This window comes from Indicator indicator, chromosome 17, assembly GCF_027791375.1.
Source record: "Indicator indicator isolate 239-I01 chromosome 17, UM_Iind_1.1, whole genome shotgun sequence".
Taxonomy (NCBI): Eukaryota; Metazoa; Chordata; class Aves; order Piciformes; family Indicatoridae; genus Indicator; species Indicator indicator.
Window position 1 is genome coordinate 14690281 of NC_072026.1, and position 12370 is coordinate 14702650.

A 12370-nucleotide genomic window follows, 5' to 3' on the forward strand; every position below is an offset into this window, starting at 1 on the left:
AAGCTGGTGACACGTCTGGAGAATAGGTCTGGTGAGAAGCAGATGAGGGAACTGAAGTTGTTTAGCCTGTAGAAAAGGAGGCTGAGGGAAGACCTCACTGCTCTCTACAACTCCCTGAAAGGAGGCTGTAGTGAGGTGGGGGATGGTCACTTTTCCCTAGGATCAAGTGAAAAAACAAGAGGAAATGTCCAGTGACTTATTTACATTCTTTCACTTTCTCTGTTCTGAACTTTGCAAGGAAAAATTAAAAAGACAGTTTCAAACCATCACAGTCCACCCCTTCTAAACAATTCCATTGGCTGCTACTATCATTTATCTAATCTAAAATAATATCTACAACAATAGGTGAATAAAGACCATAGTCCATTCCGGCTATTTCAGATGTAGATGATTCAAAAGAGTCAAATCACAGGAAAAACAGCAAACAGCTTGTTTCCTCGCAGATGGAGCGAAGAAAGGAACAGGGACTCTCAGGTGACTCAGGGCTCTCAGGGTTCGTGCACCGTAGATCTCATGAACTCTCCTCTTGGGCGCGATGCTGTATCTGCACAACACTCTGAATTTAACCTCTCTCAGCCAAAGTTAGATTTCTTTGTGGAATACACTGAATTTCACCATTTTCTTGCATCACCCAATAGGTGTGACCAGGACCTTCAGCAGAAACCACCCCTCGGACAGGTTTGGCCTCTCCTGAAGGAGAAAATACCCAAACAGTTTTGCCTAACAGATTCTTTTCTCTGATAACAGGAACTCTATCACCTTCCTCCTTTCGCAACAAATCTGATTGGGCAGGTCCAGCTCGATTCACTGAACCTCTACTATTCACCAACCAGGTTGCTTGTGCTAAATGTTTCTCCCAGTTTTTCAAAGATCCACCCCCCATGGCTTTGAGAGTGGTTTTCAGCAAACCGTTGTAGCGTTCGATCTTCCCTGCAGCTGGTGCATAGTAGGGAATGTGGAATATCCACTCGATGCCGTGCTCTTTGGCCCAGTTTTTTACAAGATTGTTCTTGAAATGAGTTCCATTGTCCGACTCAATCCTCTCTGGAGTTCCGTGTCTCCACAGGATTTGTCTCTCCAGACCAAGAATGGTGTTACGTGCAGTTGCATGAGGAACTGGATAAGTTTCCAGCCATCCAGTGCTTGCCTCTACCATAGTCAGCACATACTGCTTACCAGATGGAGAACGAGGTAGAGTGATGTAGTCAATCTGCCAGGCTTCACCATACTTGTACTTGGACCATCGGTCACCGTACCACAAGGGCTTGATCCGCTTTGCCTGCTTAATAGCAGCACAAATGTCACAGTCATGGATGACTTGTGTGATAGCATCCATGGAAATGTCAATGGATCTGTCACGAGCCCATCGGTAGGTTGCATCTCTGCCTTGATGTCCTGACGAGTCATGGGCCCACCGAGCTAAGAACAGCTCACCTCGGTGTTTCCAGTCAAGATCAGGATCAGGATCAGAGTTTGTGTCCACCTGGGAAACTCTTGCAGCTAGATCTGCCTGATGGTTGTGTTGTTGTTCCTCTGTAGCTTTGCTCTTAGGAATGTGAGCATCGATGTGTCTCACTTTCACTGGGATTCTCTCAATGCGAGCAGCAATGTCTTGCCACAGATCTGCAGCCCAGATTGGCTTTCCTTTCCTCTGCCAGCCATTCTTCTTCCAGTCTTTCAGCCAACCCCACAAGGCATTGGCTACCATCCATGAGTCGGTGTAGAGATAAAGCTTTGGCCATCTCTCACGTTCAGCTACGTTAAGAGCTAGCTGGACAGCTTTTACCTCTGCAAATTGACTGGATTCTCCTTCTCCATCTCTCGCTTCTGCAACTCTGCGCGTTGGGCTCCACACTGCAGATTTCCATCTCCGCTTGTTCCCAACAAGACGACAGGAACCGTCTGTGAACAAAGCATATCTCTTTTCATCATCAGACAGATCACTGTAAGGAGGAGCTTCCTCAGCACGAGTTACTCTCTCCTCTGGAGGTTTAGCACAGCTTGTGCCTTCTGGCCAGTTTGTGATCACCTCCACCAAACCAGGCCTTTCGAGATTTCCCATTCGAGCTCGCTGTGTTATCAGAGCCATCCACTTAGACCAGGTAGCATCTGTTGCATGATGTGGTGAAGAACCTTTGCCTTTGAACATCCAATTCAGAACTGGCAATCTAGGAGCTAGAAGAAGTTGTGACTCAGTTCCAATCACTTCAGAAGCAGCTTTCACTCCTTCATAAGCAGCTAAAATCTCTTTCTCTGTTGGAGTGTAGTTTGCCTCTGAGCCTCTGTAGCCACGACCCCAGAAACCAAGAGGACATCCTCGTGTCTCCCCTGGAGCTCTTTGCCATAAGCACCAGGTTGGACCATTGTCACTCGCGGCCGTGTACAGAATGTTCTTAATGTCTGGACCAGTTCGGACAGGTCCCAGACCCATCGCTTGGACTACCTCTCGCTTGATCTGGTCAAAGGCTGCTTGTTGCTCAGGACCCCATTGGAAACTGTTTCTCTTTCGAGTCACATCATAGAGAGGTTTCACAATCTGACTGTATCCAGGAATGTGCAGTCTCCAAAATCCCACTGTGCCTAAGAAATGCAGAGTTTCTTTCTTGTTGATGGGATTTGCCATGGTGGAGACTCTGTTTATCACATCCATTGGGATGTGACGGCGACCATCTTGCCACCGCACTCCCAGAAACTGGATTTCTCTGGCAGGTCCTCAAGTTTTGCCAGGGAAGATTTAGATTGGATGTTAGAAAAATTTTCTTTACTGGAAGAGTGGTCAGGCATTGGAACAGGCTGCCCAAGGAGGTGGTGGAGTCACCATCTCTGAAGGTGTTCAAAACATGTGTGGACATGGCACTTTGGGACATGGTCTAGTGGCCATGGTTGTGTTAGGTTGATGGTTCAACTCAGTGATCTTAGAGGTCTTTTCCAACCAAAACAATTATATGTTTCTGTAAGACAGCTCTGTGTTGGAAGGTGCAGACACCAGCTCTTCTCTCCATGCTTTGACTTGGCAAGATCCGAGCCTGCTCCAGGTTTGATAACATGGCAGCATGCCAGCCTGGCTACTTGGGTTGTGCAGCTGAAGAAGACTTGTCCACATCTAGCCTGGAAAGCTGACAGATGAGCTCTCGTCTGTCTACACCTCTCTATGTGGACGTTCTCTAAGATTACTGCTGCTTCCCTAGCCAGGAATTGTCTGTCTGGTTTGGCTCTGTGTTGTGCTGGCTGTCAGAGTGTGACACAGCCATGGTGTCCCTCAGCCACTGTTGGAATGCAGCTTATAGCTGTGGTAAACATCTTGGTCATCAGACGCAGTGCTGCTGTCCTTTGCCCCTGTATAGATCTGCCACAACTTTGCAGCTTTTAGTAGCTTCAGCCTTAATTTCAGCTGAGGTAAGTAAGAACATCTTTCAGAAGCAAAATTGAAGTATTTTGGGGTTTGTCAGTAGAGTCAAAACATAAGCAATAGAATCTTACCTGCTTTATCCATTGGCATTCCCAGGGCTCTTGCTGTAGTGATTCAGCTAATTAAAATTCCTTTTGCCTACATTTTCCTTTACAGCTTCAGGTGGTTATAAGAACCCTCATTTCATGTCCCAAACTATTATAATGTGTAAAACAGATGCTCTGTTCCACTCTGAAGTGGCTGCATTTCAACGGGAGATCAAGTGATCCTCCTGCATAGTATCTGTTACTGCCTTGTGCCTTCAAAGACTGTAGTGAGAATTTTAATCAGAAAAAAAATACAGGACACTTTCAGATGATAAAGCCTTTGTGAAGTAGAAAGTGCTGGGTTTATTTGATTTTTGCCTTCTTTCCATGCCATGTGTATGTGTTCTGTGTGTTTATGCATGTGTATATATCAACAGATTAAATTAGGAGCTCTCTCTCTAAATATCTGGCTGGTTTGATTCACGCATGAAAAACAGGCAATACCAAACATCTGAGTCTTTAGTTACTTGAAGATTATGAGCCCAACCTTATTCCCAGGGAAGTGGGTTTAAAGCAAGCCATACATCCTTAATGTTTTCTACAGAAGAGTCTGAGACAGTAACCTTAGGAGGATGAAATGTGAAACCCCCATGGCAATTTAAGTAGGGCCACAGTTGAAAAGCAGCAAGAACAGGTTCCTTTTGTGCTTTTCTGAGCTACACTTGGCATCCCTTGGGGCAAATTGGGCGAATTTCAGCCTTCAATGTCTACACAATCCCTCATTTTTCAGGAGTGGAGGCTTGTTACAGAAGAATGTTCTCTGTTCCATGGAAGCCAGGACTGGAAGGAGATCACTGATTAAAGCAGAGGCTTTTGATTAAATGATGAGGCTACTTTCAGTGATTAAGCAACAAAAGGTATTTTAGGGGCCACTTTCTGCAGAAGCTCAGGCTAAAGTTGACAGCTATTAAAGCACAGGGAAAAACAAGCAGGTCGATAGTCATTTTTTGGAGTTTGGGAAGGTGCAGAGCATGGAAGAGGAAATAATTTCAGGATTATGCCAGTATTCATCTGTAATTGGATCTCTGTTTGTTTTTGCTTCTTGAGATGCTGTCACAGGGTGTATTGTATTTACCTTTCTATCTCCAGACACACAATGCTGTGTCACTCATCACAGATAAAAGGCCTCAATGTCCTCAGGTAATTACAGACATTTTATTAGCTATGATGAAGCAATGATAAAAGCTATCAGGGCTTTGGTTTATTCTTTTGGAAGTCAGCCTGTTTTTTAGTCCATATTTTCCATTTATCAGGTCAATTTTTAAAGCCCTGGTAATCTTTTACCACTTTTACCCATTTCTGTAAAGCTTTTACCTACATTCCCAAGGGGTTGATGTCTATAATCATCATACTCAGTATGACACACAGCGACTGTTGTAAAATGATTCTTTGGCAGATCAGGATCAAATCTGCTGTTCCTCAGTCTTAGTCCACAGAGTCACACAAGTCTGTCTGTTCACTCAGAGCAGGGGCTCTCTGGTTTGTATGCAAGCTCTGCTTCACTTTGTGTGTGTAATCCCAGGTCTGTGAAACTGCTATAAAGCTGTGGAAAAGTCTGTTCTCTTAACATTTGTTTCTCTGTATTTCTCAGAGTTGCTCTGCTTGCATTTTTTAGTGTTTACATGCTGTGCTGATGTAAAAAGCACAATGTTATAGGGAAAAGGGTAGGGCTTGCTTCAAACTAGGGGAGATGGGAAGAAAGAAAAAGAAGAAGAAAAATGCAGAGAAATGTCAGGAGATGTTGATGAACATGTTTCTGTGGGAACTGGAAAAGAGACCAAGCCACAAAATTAAGAACTAGATCCAGATTCCATATCCTTCAGCCTCACCCCTAAGGGGATGAAAAACTGAGAACTGAAATACCACAAGTTTGGATTAATTTTTTTTGTTTAACTTCAACCCATCTAACCATAGTCTGGTTATGCTGATAATCTCTGAATAGATAAAAAAGAATACCTCTAGCCGATTGCTATACCTGAGCATTTGTAATCAGTCTGTACGTAAATGCAATTTCTTCCCTTTTTTTCCCCATTATTTTAATGCATTTTTTCAAACTGCCAATTCTGCTAAATCTTACTGAGCTGCCTACAAAAACAGTGTGAGGTGTTTCCTGCTTTTACATGAAATGTAAGTAAATCACTGACCTTGCTCCCACTCTGGCCCTTAAACTGATAAAAAAATAAATTAGTGGTTGCAAGAGATGGGCAAACATGTCAACATTTAGGCTGAAAATCTGAGGTTTTTTAGTTTGAAAAACTACTTTGATTCCGAACCAAGCCAACCACAAGATACTAGAAGCTGCAGTGAACTAAATCATCCAGCCTTTTACTCCCACTTTTTGTATTTCCATAACAATTTATATTTATGCCAGAAACTTGTGATACTGCTTTTTGTTTCCAAATATCGCCATGACATGGGGTTGAGAGCAAGTTGTAAAGTGTATCTTTGGGTTAAAACAGTATTTCCCCTTCCTGCCTATCAACATTTAAGATAAAACAGAGTAATTCTTCACAAGATTCACATTAGTGTTGTTATAATAATTAAATGAAAGTGGGTTTTGGTGGCAATGTATCCTGCCTGTCTTGAGTTGGCAAAAGGTAGATGGACTACATAAGCAGCTGTCTGTGCCAGAGGTGTTTGGTCATGATACAACTCCAGTTGCCTGCTGTGATTTAAGCAGTGTGATTAGAACACAGAGAGATTTACACATTCTTGTCCTTTAGTATTATTGTCAGCAAAACTGAGTATTCTGCTGGGTCACCTTTTAACTGAGGCTTTCAACAGCTTTAGTAATTTAATTTATTATGCAAAACTGTGCTAATTACCTTCAAATTCATGACGTTCTTCTTGTTTTCTCTCTCCTGGCAAAATATACTGTATGATGATGGGGAAGAAGGTGCCATATTTGTTACCATAAAAGCAACCAAGATATAAAGGGTGAGATAAAAAGCTGCGTGCAGAAGAATGCATCACATCAACCTGGATCTGGCTCTCTGTTTTGCATCTTTTATTCTCACTCCTTTGTTACATTGGTACTGCTTGTCTCTCCTCATCTCTTTGTAAGTCAGAAGTACCGTATCTGTTCTGCTGCCAGATTAGATGTGGTGAAAGATAGTGGGGTTTGTGTAAGAGTAATGGTTGAGCAGGCAAAATTACGTATTTTAGGAAAATTAATAGTATCTGTTGATCAGAATTATATGGAGGTTGCTACACTAGTTCCATTGCCTCAGCCATACTTAGTCCCTATAGCTGACCAGAACTAGGCATTGTAAGTCACTTTCAACAACAATTAATTATTTCTAATAAAATTAATCTGAGTTCATCACCTTAGCATAGGTCAATTACTTTATTGATTAGGACTCAGAACATTAAAACCTTTGAGAAAAAACACTCATGCCTTTACAACATTTGCACTCTGTTCCAGTTCGGCAATGCGTTTCAAAGGACCAAGGCATCATCTATCAGATAAAGGTGACATTTAGCTAAATTTAACCTGGTTTGAGTAATGCAGAACTACTTTGTCTTCATCTGACAATCTCAAAAGCAGGAATATAAACATGTCATTGCATCAGACTAGCAGCAACCCAACTCTATAACACATGAAGATGCTCATGATCTTCAGTCTCTTTCTAGGAATTGTCTGTATTTTGATAGGACTCACACTAATATACAGAAGCTTTGCTCTCATATTTAAAAAACATCAGGATTTGTAAAGGATTTTTTGGGTTTTAGTGTTGTCTTTCTTGGATTTTATTCTACTGGAACTGGCAGATGAGATAGTCAATGGAAGTGTGTCCTTCTGTGTTCAGAAGCCCCCTAAGCTAGAAGTAGATGCAGGCTATAGGCTGTGAGCAGCAACAAGGTGCCATCTGAGTGTGACTGTGTGAAGTGAGGCTAATTCCCAAGATAACTCATGAGAATTATATAAAATTTAAGTATCTTGTGGTGCCAGAGATTGCTGTCTGGGAAGGCTGGCTTCTGCCTGCTAAAGGTAGCATGACTGTTGACCTGAACATAAGCCAGAAGTGGCTCAGGTGGCCAAGAAGGCCAATAGCACCCTGGCCTATACAGTAATAGTGTGGCCAGCAGGAACAGGGAAGTCATTGTCCCTCCGTACTCAGCACTGGTGGGTTCAGTTTGGGTCCCCTTCCTACAAGAAGGACACTGAGGTGCTAGAGTGTGTCCAGAGTTGGGCAACAAAGTTGTTGAAGGGTCTGGAACGCAAGTCTTGTGAGGAGCAGCTGAGGGAACTGGGATTGTTCAGCCTGGAGAAAAGTACCTGAAAGTACTTGGAAGGTTGTAGTGAGGAGGATGTTGGTCTCTCCTCCCTAAAACAAGCAATAGGATTAAAGGAAATGGCCTCAAGTTGTGCCGGGGGAAGTTTAAATTGCATATTATGAAAAATTTCCTTACTGAAAGAGTAGTCAGGCATTGGAACAGGCTGCCCAGGGAGGTGGTGGAATTACCATCCCTGGAGGTGCTCAAGGAACATGTAGACATGGGACTTTGGGACATGGTTTAATGGCCATAGTGGTGTCAGGTCAGTGATCGGACTCAGTGATTTTAGAGGTCTTTTCCAACCAAACAATTCTATGATTCTATGAATGTCACCCAGCAGAAACTTGTCTCTTTTTCTGACTGTCAAGTCCGCCACAAGCCCTTTCAGTCCTTTGATCTCTGCCTGCTCTCTCAAGCCAGGACCAGCACAAGGGACGTATAGGTACGTCATATAGGCAGCTTGGCTTGGGTTGAGCAGCAGCAGCAGCTGGGGAAGGCAGGGAAGAAGTTAGCTGGAGTAAATTGGGTGTAGGCAGGAGGAGGCTGCTGGAGGAAGAATGTGCTATAGAGGAGAGGAGGGAGAGGGCCAGAGGAGACAGGCTTGCTTCTCGCAGCAGCAGCCAAGAGAGGAGCGAGATCCAGTTGGTGGGGCACAGGAAGGGAAATGGCAAAAGGTGTTCAGAGAGTTAAATCATCAGAGCTGCCTTTTTCCATCCGCTTTTGTTTTGCCTCTTCTGAATTCCGACACCTACACAATACCCTGTCTTTTAAAAACAATGTTGGAGTTCCCGACATTGAACTTTGCAAACAAGTGTGTTCTCAATTAAGTGAAGAACGTCTCCTGCTCCCCCTCACTTGATATGAGTGCCTTGGCTCAGATGTGCTGGCCTCAGGAGGAATCACACGAGCACATTTTTCAGAAGGTTTCCCCTTCCCAAAATCCCAGCGAATGGCTGTTTCTTATAAACCAATGGAGATAATTTCATGGCTTTTCCCTTTCATGGCCACCCACCTCCTCTTCCTAGCAAGCTTTGATATAAAAAGACAAATCCTTTCCCATTCACATCAAAAGCAAGGGGGTCGCTCTGTGTCACCTACCCTGGGATTTTGACTCAAGCTATTTGGGAAAAAAAATAATGGAAAGAGCAGCCTGGTTTTAACTCAACCACAGTGTGTGTCACCGAGAGTTTTCAGGGTCATTGACAGATCAGTTTCATAGACCAAACAGATAAATAGGCACAAGTTATTCTTTATTATTATTGGTCATAATTTGTTCATGCCATAAGTGTGCTGAGTGCACTACGGAGGATAGCAGCCCTTCCTGAGGGAGCACAGGGTCTAAGCTAGACATATGTTTTGTATATTTTCAATGTGGATTCAAGCACCTCCAGCACTGGAGGAGAGGCACTTTTAAAAACAAATTTCAAGTAATAACAATAACATGCTGAGTGATAACAACAGGCACAGGGTGAGAGGAGGACGAGGGTTACAAAAATAAAGATCATGTGAATTGTTTTCTTTATGTCACACATAAGGCTTGGGATTTCTATGGTTTTCTTTGAATGCTTTTGTCATTCCTTTCTCTTTGGCAAGAAAAGATGAGACTTCAGAGGCAGAGGGATTGCTGCTGGAGTAAAGGAGAAATGAGGAAAGCGACTGTTCCTGCTAGTACCTGAGAAACCTCTAGTCTGAAGTAATACTGCAGGCAAAGGAACTGACTTAACAGAGGGGAGAGAAGAAAATCTGTCATGACTGACCAAAATTTCTACTATCTCTGGTGTGTGAGGTTGTCTCTAGTACAGGGCTTAACACTGATTTTCTGAATTTTAAATCATAGAATTGTTTTGGTTGGAAAAGACCTCTAAAATCATCGAATCCAACAGTCAACCTAAGGCCACCATGGCCATTAAACCATGTCCACAAGTGCCATGTCCACACATTTCTTGAACACCCCCAGAGATGGTGACTCCACCATCTCCCTGGGCAGCCTGTTCCAATGCCTGACCACTCCTTCAGTAAATGAATTTTTCCCAATATCCAATCTAAACCTCCCCTGGCACAAATCTTGAAAGACCTTTCTTAATTCTTCTGCCAGCTGTCTCTAACAATAGTGGCAGTTTGTGAAAGCAAAAGTAAACCAGAGTGAAGTTCTCAGCACCTGCGGGGGATTTCTCTTTATTTTAGTATTTATTCTCATACATATTTACCTGGTTCTATGTGTACCTGGTGCCTTTCACTTAAGCCACTCAGGGCAAGAGAGGAGATTGAGGGGTGACCTCATTAATGTTTATAAATAGGTAAAGGGTGAGTGTCAGAGCCAGGCTCTTCTCAGTGATGTCCAGTGATAGGGCACAGGACAATGGGTGCAAGCTGGAGCACAGGAGGTTCCATGTAAACATAAGGAAAAACTTTTTCACTGTGAGGGTGACAGAGCACTGGAACAGGCTGCCCAGAGAGATTGTGTAGTCTCCTTCTCTGGCGACATTCAAAACCTGCCTGGAAGAGTTCCTGAGTGACCTACTCCAAGTGATCCCACTCTCCAGGGGAGCTGGACTAAATGACCTTCCAAACCCTAACATTCTGTGATCCTGTGTGACTTCTCAGTGCTTGAAGCAATCACTACACACTGTGGACATTTCTGTAACACCTTTAGCCCCAAACCACTTCTTGAGCTTCCTGCTCTTCCAAATAGTTGATTTGGTTTTTATTGGATCTACTCTTGAGCATCCTTTCTGGTGCATCATACCAGACCCACTGTGTAAGCTTCTGGTTGTCACTGTTTGCTTGTGTGTTGTTTATTGGAAGGGAAAGCGCAGCAAACGGGCTGCTAAAATGAGTTCAGCAATGAGCTTCCTCTGGTGCAGTGCAAAGAAGTAGGTTTCTAGGAGTGCTCCAAATTTCAAGCAGTGCTTCTGGAAGCAGGATTTATAGCTCCTGAAAGCTTACTATTCTAGGGAGAATCTAAGTATTTTTAGACGCTTTCCCTTTGCACATGGGGTTAAGAGGCTCTTAAGACATGCCTGAAAAGAGGGGGTCTTCTGAGGAGCGTGACTTGGTCATAGCTAGCTTCACACCCACCTACATTCCTACCAGTGGCTGAGGAGAAGGCCCAATACAAGCAGAAATTTGTGCTGGTGTTTACATTTGCCCTGCTTTCTGGACCAGCCTGTTGGGTGATGCTACTGCCTGTTTGGGTTTAGAAGAACCAGAAGTTAGTTAGACTCATGGTAGCAGTCACTGACCCTTGTTTTGCCTCAAGAAGTGGGGTGTAAATTTACTCCTTTCTTCACCCTGAAACGCAGAACAATGAGTAGTTTGTCTGCACTGTGACTACAGCCTCCTCAGTGGTGTCAGTGCATCTGACAGCAGCCCCATGACAAGCCCTTAGCAGAAGTGCCTTTTTGCCTGTGTTTCACATCCTACAAATCCCTTCAATGTATTTCTACCACTGCATTCCCAGTGCCAAGTTATGTGCCTGCCAGAAGATGTGATCTATATGGCCTTTTGTTTCCAGTTAAGTCTTTTTTCTTTCCTGGTAAGCACTTGAGAAATGTTGTGGCCTATAGAGATAGAACAGATTCCTGCTTTTCTCCATTGTGTGAATAAGTTAGTTGTAATAAAGCAAGTTCCTTTATCAGATGCTGTTTGGAAAAGTATTTGTTATGCATGATGGAATTAATTTTTCATCAGTTATTTACTTCACGTGGGGGTTGCAATGGGCTGTGCTTCATCTGATAACATTTGCAGCTTAATAGATGTGAATTTACTAGCTGTGAACAGTTAATAACATGAAACTCCCAGTAGAAACAAGCTGCAGCATCCACAGTGTAACCACCCTTCTAAATTAGCTCTGGCCAAAGTTCTCATCTCACAAGCCACTAAATAACTTTCTTATGGATCATAAGATGAACATAGATTGAATGAGGCAACTGAGTTTATAATATCTTTGGTATAAGGTGAACACTTTCTAACAGATCATGACATTATCAAAGTGCTGTTTGAAATCAGCTCCATATGCTGTGGCAATGCTGTAAGGTTTCACCCAGAATTTCATTTTCAAATGTTTTTTCATTCGAGTTCACCAAGGGTAAATTGGAAACACTTGGGTATATCCCTCTTACAGATATGTTAAGCCCCACTTAATTTCAACATGTGGATCTGTGGGGAGAGAGGGGAAGGAGAGGAGAGCTGTAGGATGGAGTGAATAGGAATAACTATTATCTACCGGTGTCTTTCAAAATGTGTGTTTGCCTACAATTGCACAAACACTGCTGTGAAACCCATGCTCTCCAGTCCAGGATTTTTTACCAAAGATGAGATTTTTTTTATCAAGATGGTGAGAGTGAGATTTGCAGCTCTGCCTGGTCATAGCAGAGGGTTAAGCAAAAGAGCTGAGTGTCTGCTCTGCAGTGGTGATGGGAGCCAGTTGGCAGAGGCTACAGAAGAAGAGCCAGTCTAGAAATGCAAGTGGTTCTGTACTTCTGCTGGCAAGGCTCCCAGCTGGTTTTAAACCTGCCTTGCCAAAGAGGGTTTGGGAGTGGGGTGGGGAGTTGCTCACTTTGCTTTATCAGGCTCTACAAGACAAACATGGTGATTA